At 51.8% G+C, this 12,221-nt stretch overlaps 1 non-coding gene across 1 annotated transcript; it reads right to left on the reverse strand.

Moving 5' to 3' along the window:
- Positions 1-7,862: 7,862 nt before the first annotated feature.
- LOC116276030 lies at positions 7,863-7,968 on the reverse strand. The gene has a single exon (XR_004185485.1). It is a non-coding gene; the product is annotated as a U6 spliceosomal RNA (small nuclear RNA).
- Between the last annotated feature and the right edge of the window lie 4,253 nt (positions 7,969-12,221).

The raw sequence follows: 12,221 nt of genomic DNA on the forward strand, positions 1-12,221 counted from the left end.
CCATGTAATTTAGCAGAAGGCTAAAAATTAAAATCTTCGAGCCTGCTGAGGGAGTGAAAGAATACAGTAACACTACGGTGCCGCCCCCTCGCCCAGGCCCAGGCTCGGCAGATGCCAGGGCTGTTCATTTTGGAGACGGAACAAAATATTTGTATTTAGATTTATTAAGTCATTATTCCACCATTTGTTCCAATGCGCTTTATTAAAACCAGATCTCATCTCTGTTTTGAAAGTATTACCTGATTTACATAAGCCAATCCCAGCCCTAATTATGGCTTCCTTTGGTGTCTTTTCATTCCGGGGGAGGCTTGCTCTCCCCCTCCTGTTTTTTGTCGCCTGCCTTTATGGCCCATATGTCTGCCTTGAGATAGCAAGCATCTTCAGCCTATAAATAGACAGTTCAGAACAGCCCTGCTGCCAGTTATCTGTCCACACATCAACATTACCATAATTGCAACAGTGAATGTGTAATCTCTCTAATCACACGTTCCAGTCGGGAAACTGGATTGGGTTTCATAAATTGTATAATTTGAGGCTTTCCTGAGCTAACCACTGGGCGGGCAGCCTGCTGTGGGCTTGTCTGTGCCCCTCAGCCTGGCCAGGCCTGCCCAGGGCGGCTTGGTGACACACAGCTGAGGCGGGCGCTTGGCTGTGGATAACGGCAGTGCCACCCTCTCTCCTAGGCGAGGCTGCCTGGGGAGTACGAGAAGAACAACTTTTTGAGGACTATTATGAGCCAGGCAGTTTGTACATGCTCTCCTCTTTTAATTTTCATTCTGTTAGCCTTTTGGGGAAAATGCCATAAATATTCCCATCACACAGATGAAGACATGAAGGCTCAGAGAGGGTAAGTGAGGTTCCCAGGGTCACACAGCAAGTAGCTGTGACCCAAACTCAGGTCTGAGATGCCACATGCCATGCCCTTAACCACCGCTTTCATCTACAACATGGCACCATTGAAGGCTTCAGTAGATTTAATTGTTTTGTTTCTCCAAAATAATTGCATTTCTGTCATTTTAGCCAATTCTCAAAACCGACCAGGAGGATGTCTTTGTAGATAACAAAATTGAGACTCAGACAGGTCAAGTATGCTGTCCAGGTTCACACAGCTTGTGGAGGTAGAACTTAGATTCAATCCAGGGCTGACTGCCTTGCCTGTGTCTGCCCTTCCTGATGCCTCCACAGCCCAGGGGCTCTCTGGGGGTCCTTCTCTTCGTTTCAGAGCCTTCGTTTTCCTTGTCAGCCTCTCAGAAGGATGCTGTAATTGCACTAGTGTCAGCAGGCAGAGTCCTGGGGGAAAGTGGGGAGAGGGGCCGGCCTCTGCCAGCTTCGGCAGAACCCCTGAGACAGCTCTCCCTTAGCCCGGCAGGGACTCAAGAAAACTGCCTCAGAGGACCCTCGGGGAGCTGCTGGGGAAAGAGCTGCTGTTGTTTTGCATTACAAGCTTCCTCGGGGCAATGTTATTCATGCTGAAGGTCCCCTGAGTGGCTGATGACACCCTCATAGATGGGCTGGTCCCCACAGATGAAGCTTCTGCTCCAGCTCTGCCCAGTAATTGCCAAGGCTTGCAAAATGTTAGATGTCTATTAGCTGTTTTAAATTGAGTGCTAATCAGATGATGACGTTGTTACCAGGGCAGTCTCTCAGGTCTCTCTTTCTCAGAAGGAACCATCTAATCCAACTCCCTTATTTTTTCCAGAGGAGGAAAATGACCCTGAGATAAAGGAAGAGACTTGCCCAGGGTCGTAACTAACCTGAGTTCTTTTTTGCAATGGGTATTGGGCTGCACGTGTGCACGTACATACACACCTCTTGTCACACTCTCATCTCTACATGAATTGACTGGGCCTCCTGGCTCCTTCCTCCCGGTTCTGAAGCACTCCCTGCCAGTGTTCTGCCTGGAAGACTGGGGACCAGAGCTCCTCTCCTCTGCCCCATTCCCAGAGTGCGAGAAAACTTCATTCTCACATGGTTGTCACTGCTCCTGATCCACGAAGTGACCTGGGGCTTTACTGAGTGTCACAGCCTGGTCTGGGTCATGGAGATGGGGACACTCAGGGTACCCTTTCATTTCTCCCAAACCCAGTCCCAGAAACAACTGGGTTAAGTGGAATGAGACCTCCCAACAGGAACTGCCCAGGGCATGCCATGGCAGCAAACTAGACCAGTGCTACTCAAAGTGTGGTCCGCAGACCAAACAGCTGCATCAGCATCACTTGGGAACTAGTTTGAAATGCAAACTCACAGGCCCTACACCCAGCCTACTGAATCATAATCCCTGGGGGAATATAGGGGAGACTCTGTTTCAACAGACCCCTTGGGGTTTTGGATGCACGCCTGGGTTTGAGAATGACAGTCTGCATCCAGCCCACCCCTGAATATCCTTCCCAGATGTAGAAGTCTTGAGGCTATGGATCCCAAAGGTGCGAAGGCTTGGCCTAAAACAGAGGATGCCAGGAAAATAGAAAGCTCTGGTACCCTCCCTCTCAGCTGCACAGCCTCACCTCCTACACTCCTCACCACAGTTTCCAGCTCCGTGAACACGAGACCCCTCCCTGTTCCACCTTGCTCTGAGCCTAACCTGTTCCCACTGCCAGAAATGCCTGCCCCACCCCACCTCCTCCCCACCCCGATGGTTCAGCCCCAACTCATGTCTCATTTGCCAACTCTAACCACAGTTGCTCCTGGCCTTTTCCAACCAGAATTCCTTTCTCCCTCCTGAGAGCTTCAGTAGCACTTTAAAAATAATACTCCTCGAGCAAAATTCTATTGCCTGTGTTCTCTGAGCAATGCACGGGTCTTCCCTACACTCTGAGTTCCTAGAGGCTCCACCACTTCTGGCAATGTCTGGCCATAGTAGGTATGCAATGCATGCATGTGTGTGTGTGTGTGCATGTGTGTGTGTGTGTTGAACTCCAATTGCACTGACCGCGGGGTCCCCAAGGATCAGGGTCTGTGGCAAACTGTGTGTTTGCTCCAGACCCACAGCAGATGTCATCACTTCACAACCAGCAAGGGTGCCAGGCTCCCTTCACCTTTCCTCCCTGGGGCCCCTATGGGTTGACCTCAGGGTTATCTCTCAGGTCACGTCAGGGAGCCCTGGCTCACCTTTCCTCTGCTGGTTTCCCCTGACACCCACCCATGCCAGCCTCTGGCTAACCCCACCCTGTTGAGACACGTCAGGCTGGGCCCAATGCCTGAGGCACACATGGGGGCAGCTGTGCTCAGTCCAGGAAGATGCCTGTGGTGTGACCTCCTGCATCACTCCTGACCCAAATCCATAGAGCTTGTCCAGGGTGCTCACACAGCTCTCCTCTGGGCCCCACACAAAGTCTGCCCCTTCCGGGAAGCCTTCCTTGGTGCTCTGACCTCGGAAGCAGGAAATGTGGGTTCTCTCACACGCCCCCATCCCACATCCCAGCAGGCTCATGCCCAGATCCTTGGTGTCTCAGGACTGCAGAGACTTCCTTAGTCACAAGCAGAGAGACTTACCTGCCTGAAGGCAGCAGGTTGGCCCCATGGGCTGCTAGCTCCGCATCCAGAAACAAACTTTATGAAGTCGGATCTTATTCCGACTCCCACCCTCCCGCACTGTCCCCTCCTTTCCTGAGTTCTGCTCGCTGGCGGGGGTGGGGTGCTCACCTCACTTGCTCCCTGCTGCCTCAGGGAGCTTGCACGTGCTCTTCCCTCTGCCAGCAATACCCTTTCCCTAAGCATTTCAAATACAGCACTGGAAACTAGTGGCGAGGGCAGCAGATGCAGGGACTTGGCTGGGAGTGGGATGGAGAAGGAGGACAATTGTGCAATGAAATGGCAGGACATGGGAAAATAAATAATAAACAGCAAAAGTGCTGTCACTAATCTGCTGGGTGACTTTGAGTAAGTCCTTTTCCCATTCTGGGCCTGAGAGATAAAAGGCTTGAGTTCCATATTGCCACAGCATCCTGCTCCAATCATGAGAAATAATACAGTGACGTGTGCATGGAGTGGGAGGGCCCGTGCGTATGTGATAGAGAGAAAGAGATGGGGGGGGGGTTTCTCCAAGCACACATGGGACCCATTTAACCAGATTCTGCTTCACCTTCTTTTCTTTAATCCCCAGAGATGTGACTTGCTCAATGAACTGCCACTGAGTGCTCCCTGGGTGCCTACTGGTGTCAGGTCCTCTGCTGGGGCCCTGCTTCTTACAGACAAGTCCCTCCCTTGAAGGTCGTCATGCCTGATGACCATTAGCAAAGCCTTCCTGTGTCTAAAGGATCACTCACTCCCTGTTTGCTCAGAGCTTAGGACGCACAGCCTCACTAGAAGGTTTGGAAAGCGCCCTGCGGTGGAAGGTACGTCACTGGCATGCAAATTGGGAGGCTTAGATGGCAGATAAAAGATTGGTTTGTGTCACAGGCAACCCCAGCCAGAGTGGTGTCTTGTTACGGTGTCTCTGGGCTGGACTCGGTGCCCCTGGAATGTGAACTAGATGCGCAGTGAGGTTTCCTGTTGATACTTGTCCTGGCAGAGTGGTCCACTGGCTTAGCTGCTTCTCAAGTTGCACAACACCTGGGCCTCCCAGCGGGCGCTGCTGGTGCTGGAGGGCAGAGAAGCCTCTGCCTGCAGGGCCGGTGCCCTCCTCTGCCCACTCCCCGTGGTGAAAGGTGGATTCCCGGCCAGACCCAGGTCAGGAGGTGACTGGGAATCCAGGAACTCCTCCCCAGGAACTCCCCCTGGCCCTCCAGGGAGGGGCCTGGTTGCTCAGAAGGGCACATGGCAGGGATGACACTGGCAAAGCGGGGAACGGTGGGAGGCCGGGGAGGAGGGAGCCACACTGCCGTCCCTTCCTCAGGGGAAGGTGTGGAGCAGAGCCACTAGCCTGCCTGAATCCTATTATATGCAGGGCAACCTGTGAAGACCTTTCCCATATTCCCTGTCGGCCTTACCATGTAACTGAGAGGAAAGGTGAGGATGTGGGAGATGAAGTGACTTGCCCTGGGATTGTTTTTTTCCAAAGTTCAGGGATCTGACCTCTAATCCAATGTCCTGTCTGAAGGGCTGTTGGCCTGGTTGGAGCTCCCCAGAAGCCGGCAACAGGCAAATATGCCTCAGTTCAGGAGTGCCAGGGGCAGCCCGGGCTATCATGGCCCATTTAGAGGGCTCAGCTAACTTCAGGGTGTCCTGAGGCCACCAGCCTGGCTGGGAATACTCTCCTGCCTTCTTTCCAGCCTTCTGTGGGAGCTGCGTCCAGCTGGGCAGTGACTCAGCAGCCCTCATTCCCACGTGTGTGTGGGAGGGCAGGCCTCTCTCCCCGCTGTTGGCTTGGCTCCGTTGGCCCGTCTGGGGGTGCCCCGGAGGCCAGCCTGCCATCAGCAAGGCCCTGGGATTTTGGCCAGCCTTCCCACAGCTCAGTCACAGAGTTTGCTCTCTTTCTAGCCCTCCAGCCTTTCCCCCGAGACTGGAGGGCTACTTCTAAGTTCTTCTGGCCACCTCAATCGTCGCTCAGCCAGGGAGCCAGGTTGTGGGTGACTTCCTTAGCACTGTCCCGGAAACCCTGTGCTGCCTCAGAAGCAGCCCACCTCCTAGAGCAAATAGCTTGTTTGCCAGGCTCACGGGCCTCCCCGCCTGCTCAGAGTGCGTCCTGTGGTGCATGAAGAGAAGGAATTGAGCAAAACGCAGGCAAGAAAACCAGGCAGGGAAGTGGATCTTGGCTGGACCTTTAACGGGATGTATGGGAGGGTGAGCTACGGTGAGATCCAGCAGGTAGGGCACTAGCCCATCTGCTCACTACCAAGAGAAACATCACCCCACATGCCCTGGCTCCAACCCCAGGGATGGCGCGCTGGCGGCATTGGCATAGCTGTGGAAGCTTGAGCAAGGCTGGTAAATTCTCAGACTCTGTTTCCACATCTGTAAAATGGGCATGCTAATGCCTGTCAACCAGGTTTGTTCGACACAACACATACAACCCTTTTACTAAGGGGCTTGGTGGAAGGCCTGCTCCAACATGCTTCAGACGTGGAGATTGCTTTCCATCCTAGATGTGGGTCCAACAAGATTTCTGCAATCTTTTATTGGTCTCATTTCATGCTCATCATCCTGGGACTCTGTGGGAAAGGACCCATGAGGGGCCCTGCAAATGCTGCAAGTGCCGGCCGCTGCTGCTGGTCTTCCCAGAAACTCTCAGGGAAGCAGGGTAAGTGGGGAGCCTGGGTTGGAAACAGGAAATACTTTGCTAGCAGTCATTCCATAAGTTAGGAAGACTACAGGAATTCTTATGGAGCACCAACTATGTGTCAGCCACTAAGAGAGACACTTAGGGACACTGAAGTGCCTAAGACATGGCCCCTGCCAAAACTAGGCCCATGTGGCAGAGGAAGGAAGGAAAGAGAAGGGAATATGCAAATGACCTCCATCCCAGATAGGTGAAAAGTAGGCTGCGCATGAGGTACAGACACCTCATCTGGGAAATCCCAATGCAGTGAGAAATCAGGGCTGCTCCAGGGAACAGAAGAGGCTGCACGGAGAAGGAGCAGGAGTTTGCAGGGTGGAGAAGGGAGAGACATGGTTTGAAGGTCCCAGGGGCTCCAGTAGGGAGCACGTGCCTGGGCTGACCAGGGGACGGGGTCTCTCCTAGAAGACCCAGACGTACTGAGGCGTCTCCATGCCAGCACATGTGGCTCCACAGGTATTGCAAGACCCCCATGGGGTGTCGAGACACATCCTATGACCTAGATCTCTGCCTTGCAGGAACTGGTTGGGTGAGATGAGACTCATCCTGGGCATATGTAGAGAGCAATTTTTACCAGCATGTCTCCAACTGCAGGTGTGGCCTATGAGATCTGATGTCACTTCCCTCCTCAGGTGACCCTGCCAGCCCCTCTGCAAAAGGGGACATAGGCACACAATTTTGCACATTGTTTCCAGGGGCTCAAGGACATCCCCTCACCAGCCCATCTCCTTTGAGGAACCCTCAATGTGGTTCAACTCCTGGGTTTTGCAGATGAGGAAACTGAGGTAGAGAAAGAATGTGCCTTGCCGAAGGTATGTGGTGACTCAGGATGGAACAGGCCTAGACTTTTGGCTTCTACCCCAGAGTTCTCCCATGGGTGCCTGCTGTGGCCACCTCCTCAATCTGTGCCTCTGCTCAGCTGCAGTTTTCAGCATCCTGCCTCAGGACAGACGGGACGGCACGCACTTTCTATCCCTCTCAGCCATCACTCTTCCCGACCCAATCCTCCCCTCTTGGTGAAACTGCCTTTGCGCTTTCTTCCCAGGAGCACGGTCCCACCGGTTCTCCGCATCCTGGTGCCCCATCTCTGGGAAAGGCTCCACCATGCCCGCACTCACCCAAGTTGCACAGGGACGTCTTTCTCCCCTTCTCCCCCTGCTCCCCCTCCGCAACCAACTCCTACCTGGACTGGCCTCTCGCTCAAACCCAGTCCTTACTGTTTATCAACAGGAATCCAGGCCCTCCTCACCTCTTGCTGCAGCCATTATCACAGCCAGAAAAACATTTCTAAAGCACACAAACATGTCACGGTTCAGCTTAAAATCTTGCAGAGGTGACCTATGGCCTTGAAAATTAAGTTCAAGTCCTCGGTGTGGTCTACAAAGCCCCCCATGGCCGGCACAGCCCCTCCTTACCATGCGCCTACATCCATTCTTGGCACCAGCTTGGCAAATCCTCCATGCCCCCAACCCCCTGAAGCCCATTTGCTCCTGCTGCTCTTCCTATCCAGAGCAAGAATATGTGCGTAGACCAGCTTCATACCCTTTAACCTTGAGGTCTGCTTGCATGCTTGTTTTTAAAATTCAGTTCCCTCTCGACAGCGATACTCTTAAAGGGGGCCATCCACTTTCCCACTTATGGGCTTTTAAAAATCTATATGGAACACTTCATGAATTTTGTCATCCTTGCACAAGGGCCATGCTAATCTCTGTATTGTTCCCATTTTTTAGTCTGTGTGCTGCTGAAACAAGCACATTTATGGTTTTAGAAGATAATCTTAGAACCTTACACACAAGATAATCATTTGTAAACACCCTTCCACAGTAGTTTTCTTACATGAGCAGACACAATTTTTTACATATAAGTACTCCTAGGGCCTGAAATTAGAGTCAGGACAAAGTGTAAATACAAGTGTCTATGACTAGCAACATGCAGTGGCTCATTTGCTGATGAATAAGTAGCTGAACCCAGAAGCTCAACCTAAAAATTTAACAGGAACAAGGGCTGATATTCAAAGTCCCAAACAGTTCAAAGTTGGGAGGGTAATTAAGAGCCACTGAGATGTGCTGTCAAACAGGCAGATGAGAGCCTGGGATGCCCCCTCCTCCCCTGCCTGGGCTTGGCTTGACAGCAGAGGTCACAAATGCAGCCCCAAACGAACCGCATTCCCTGGCTCTTAGAATTGGATCTTCAGCTTTCTAGAACAGCCCTTCCTGTGTTATGTCTGCAATGTGTAGAATCTGATAAGAAACTTGTTCCAAAGTTCAAAAACAACAGGACTTTGTAAATAGTTCCAAATAGAAGCCCTATTCATGCTGGGGAGGGAGTATGTGTGGGAGATGAGAAGGTCCTTCACTCAGACAACCAGAGCGGGAATCCCAGCACCACATCGGTGGACCATGGGCCACTTCACTTCTCTGCCCCTGGTCTCCTTACCTGCACAATGGGGATTATAACAGTACTTACCTCCTTGGGCAGAAGAATGACAATTCGAGTAAAACACGGAGCATACAGTATGTGCTCAGTAAATATTAGTTGTGGAAGTTGCCAATAAAACCAACAGTGTGAGCAGAGCAGCCATATATTTAATCAATATACATTAAAAATAATCTTTGGCAGAGTGAGAATATCTGAGCTGTGCAAGCAAATGGTATGGGCCAGCATCTAGAACTGCAGCTCAGGAAGAAGAACTCAAGCAGAGCTGAAAAGCCTGTGAGGGAGACAGATGGCAAGAGGAGTCGGCTGAATACAGCTCCAGGTCCTAATCCTGGAGCTGTAAATGTGACCTCATTGGGAGGAAAAATTAAAAAATCTTTGCAGATCTGATTAAGTTAGAGAATTTGAGATGGGGAGAATATCCTAGATGATCAGGGTGTATCCTAAGTGCAATCACAAGCGTCCTTACAAGAGACGAGCAGAGGGAAATTTGACACACAGAGGAGAGACAGTGAGGGGAATTGAGAACAGAGAAAGATCTGAAGATGCTGGTATTGAAGATCCAAGTGATGAGGCCACAAGCCAAAGGATGCTAGCAGCTCCCAGAATCTGGAAGAAGTGAGAATAAATTTTCCCCTAAAGCCAGAGGAAGCACAGCCCTGCCGACTCCTTGATTTTAGCCCAGTGATGCCGATTTTTGACTTCTGTCCTCCAGAACTGTGAAATAATAAACCCCTGTTGTTTTAAGTCACCATGTGTGGGGTGATTTGTTACAGCAGCCACAGGAAAACCAGCCAGGGTAATGGCTCATGAGGCCCATTTTACTTATGAGGAAATACAGACTCAGAGACTCAGAGAGCAGCAGTGATTTGCACAGAGCCACACAACACAGTAGCCCCTTTGGCCAAGGCCAGACCAGGTTAACAGACCCCGAACCACTGCGCTCCTGCTTCCATCTGCCCTGCTTCCTCCTGGCCATGCTGGGACCCCTGGGAGGTCTTAGACCTGAGATGCCTCTAGTTTCCACAGTGATGTGTATTTGCCCCCAGGCGAATCTTGTTGGTGCCAAGCCCCAACCTGTGGCCACCATTGCCCTCAACCGTGATGTGCTCCCATTGCCCGTGTCACAGGCTGGTTCTGTGGGAGTGAACTCTGGGAGGGAGTTTGGGGTACCAGGGGTTTATTAAAGATCCGCACCAGTGAAAGAAAAGGAGAGAAGTTGGATTCAGCCAAAGGAGATTGAAGGCAAACTGCAATGCAAGTTTGACGAAGCCTCAGTCACCTGGCAGGGAGTCATCCTCTGTCTAGCTGAAGTAGCCAGGACTTTCCACTCCCATCATGCTCAGTCACCAGATGCAGGCTACCCCCGGGAGGGCATGACCTCAGAAGAGGTGGGTGTCTGCAGCTGAGGTAGACACCCTGAAGGAGCTGACAGCTGGGGCTGCCTGCCTGCCACGCTCCCTGCAGATGGGCAGCGGGGTCTTCTTGGGAGGGAGCTCTGAGTGTGTGGACCTACAGCTACCACTGTGTTCTGCAAACAAGGCAGGTGTCTTCCATCAGCAGTTCCTAAATGGCTGGCCTCCCAGTGCAGGCTCCATGCTGCAGAGCAACCTCACACTCTCCATAACTGAAGTACGTTCTGTGCTCACCTGGGAACTTGTTAGAAATGCAGAATGGATATTGGGCCTCACGTTCCATTTTGAGAAGGAAGTAATAGACCCAGACATCAAGGCCAGCAGTAGTCTGTTTTGGTTGGACCCTAGAGCTAAGAATGATTTTTGTACCGTTTACAAAGAAGAATATGTGACAGAAAGTGTACGGCCACAAGATCTAAAATATTTACCAGGTGACCCTTTACAGATAAACTTTGTTAGCCCTACCCTAGAAACTGAGAGTTATCTATGCATCTCAGTCTCAGTTTCTTGCTGTCTCCCTCCTGGCCATTCCAAATGCAAATAAAAAAAGCATCCCAAGGCAAAGGTAGGCAGCCCAGGCTGCTGTTTGGAGCCATTGAGGGCATTGCAGGGACCTTCAGACCTTCTGCCCTCGTCCCACCATCTCCACACTTGTGCCCGGCAGCACACCTGCACCGCCGCTCCTCTTCGGCTCTGTCTGGGCTTCTCGTCCCCAGCATTCCCTTCTCCAACAGGCCTTTCATCTTTGCAGCTTTTTTTTTTCCCCAACATCCCTGACTCTCTTGTGAAATGCAAATTAGTTAGCTTCTAATTACTCACTCGGTGCTGCATCTAGAGCCTTCTCTTGTTAGGGTCCTGTCCAACGTCTCTCTCATCAGCTGAGAACTCAGCCCATTAGGAAGAATTCCCATTTGGGGGAGGCGGGCAGTTCCTTGCCCCTCCCTCTCTCCCTCCCGGACTTGTCAGTAACCACCTCATCCGTGGATTCCAGAAACATACCTGCCGGGGTGGGGTAGTTCCACCCACCACTCACTCTAATTACCAGAATCGCTTCTGGGAAGAGTTGTGCCAGGGCTGTGCTGGGCATGGGAATGAGACCCAGCCCCTGCCCCCAGGAGGCTGCGTGTGTAACCAGGCATGAGCCAGCAGAACAGTGGCTGATGAAATGAGGAACATGGCCTAGGGCATGGTGCAACCTTTCAACTGCGATGGGCTGATTTTCAACCTAGGAGGTAGATGGCGGAGAGCTGGAGTCCATGATAAGCCTTAGCATGCAACCTTTAAGTCATGGAGATGCAGCGTGGTACAGGAGGAAGAGTACAGGGCTCCAACCTACCACCTCTTTGCAAGCCTCTGGGCCTTGACCCCCCTGAGCCTCAGTTTCCTTATCTGGGATTTGAAGATAATAGAGCCAGCATGGGGAAAATGAGCCTCTGAAAGTGAAGTGTCAGGCATGGGCTTGGAACCATGTAGGTGCTGAGCATGTGTTAATCCCATTTCCGTGGCCTTTGTGTGGCCAGGGGTGGTCCAAGACAGATGGAACTACAGTTGAATTTCTGTCCAGGGAGTAGCCCCCACCTTGGCTCCTGCCCCACCCTCCCATATCCTCATAGCCCACAGTTGTTCTCATGAACTCCATCCTATGCCAGCCAATCCTGGCAAAAGTCAAAAGGCCATTTGTCTACCTGCTACCTGGAAGAAGATTATGCTCCACATGCCTTAGCTCAAGAGGCTTAGTCATGAGAGCTGGACTCCTGCAATCTAGCATTCCAGGGCTCTCCCCACAGAGGCATGCCTCGAGCCCTACCTTCACTGTGCCCTGGAGACCGTCTGGCCTCAGCAGTCGGCCCAGGTCTAACCCATCGCAGTCCCAATCAGCCCTGCTACTCTCAACTCAGCTGGCCACAGGCAGCCTAGCTTCTCCACTGCTCTGGTTACTCCCATTCAGACTGAACTCTGTTTTCCGAAACCCCCATCTCTCTAGTGCTTATGGTTCATATGGGACCACCACGCTCTGAATTATCCATGGGTCAGTTCTTGGAGAAATGTCATTTATCCATTTCTTGGGACAGTAACATTGAAATTGGCTTTCCCAGGCCTGCAACAAAGCCAGGAAATGGAGAAATGTCATTTATCCATTTCTTAGTCTGTGTGAG

This window comes from Papio anubis, chromosome 7 (assembly GCF_008728515.1).
Source record: "Papio anubis isolate 15944 chromosome 7, Panubis1.0, whole genome shotgun sequence".
Classification (NCBI taxonomy): domain Eukaryota; kingdom Metazoa; phylum Chordata; class Mammalia; order Primates; family Cercopithecidae; genus Papio; species Papio anubis.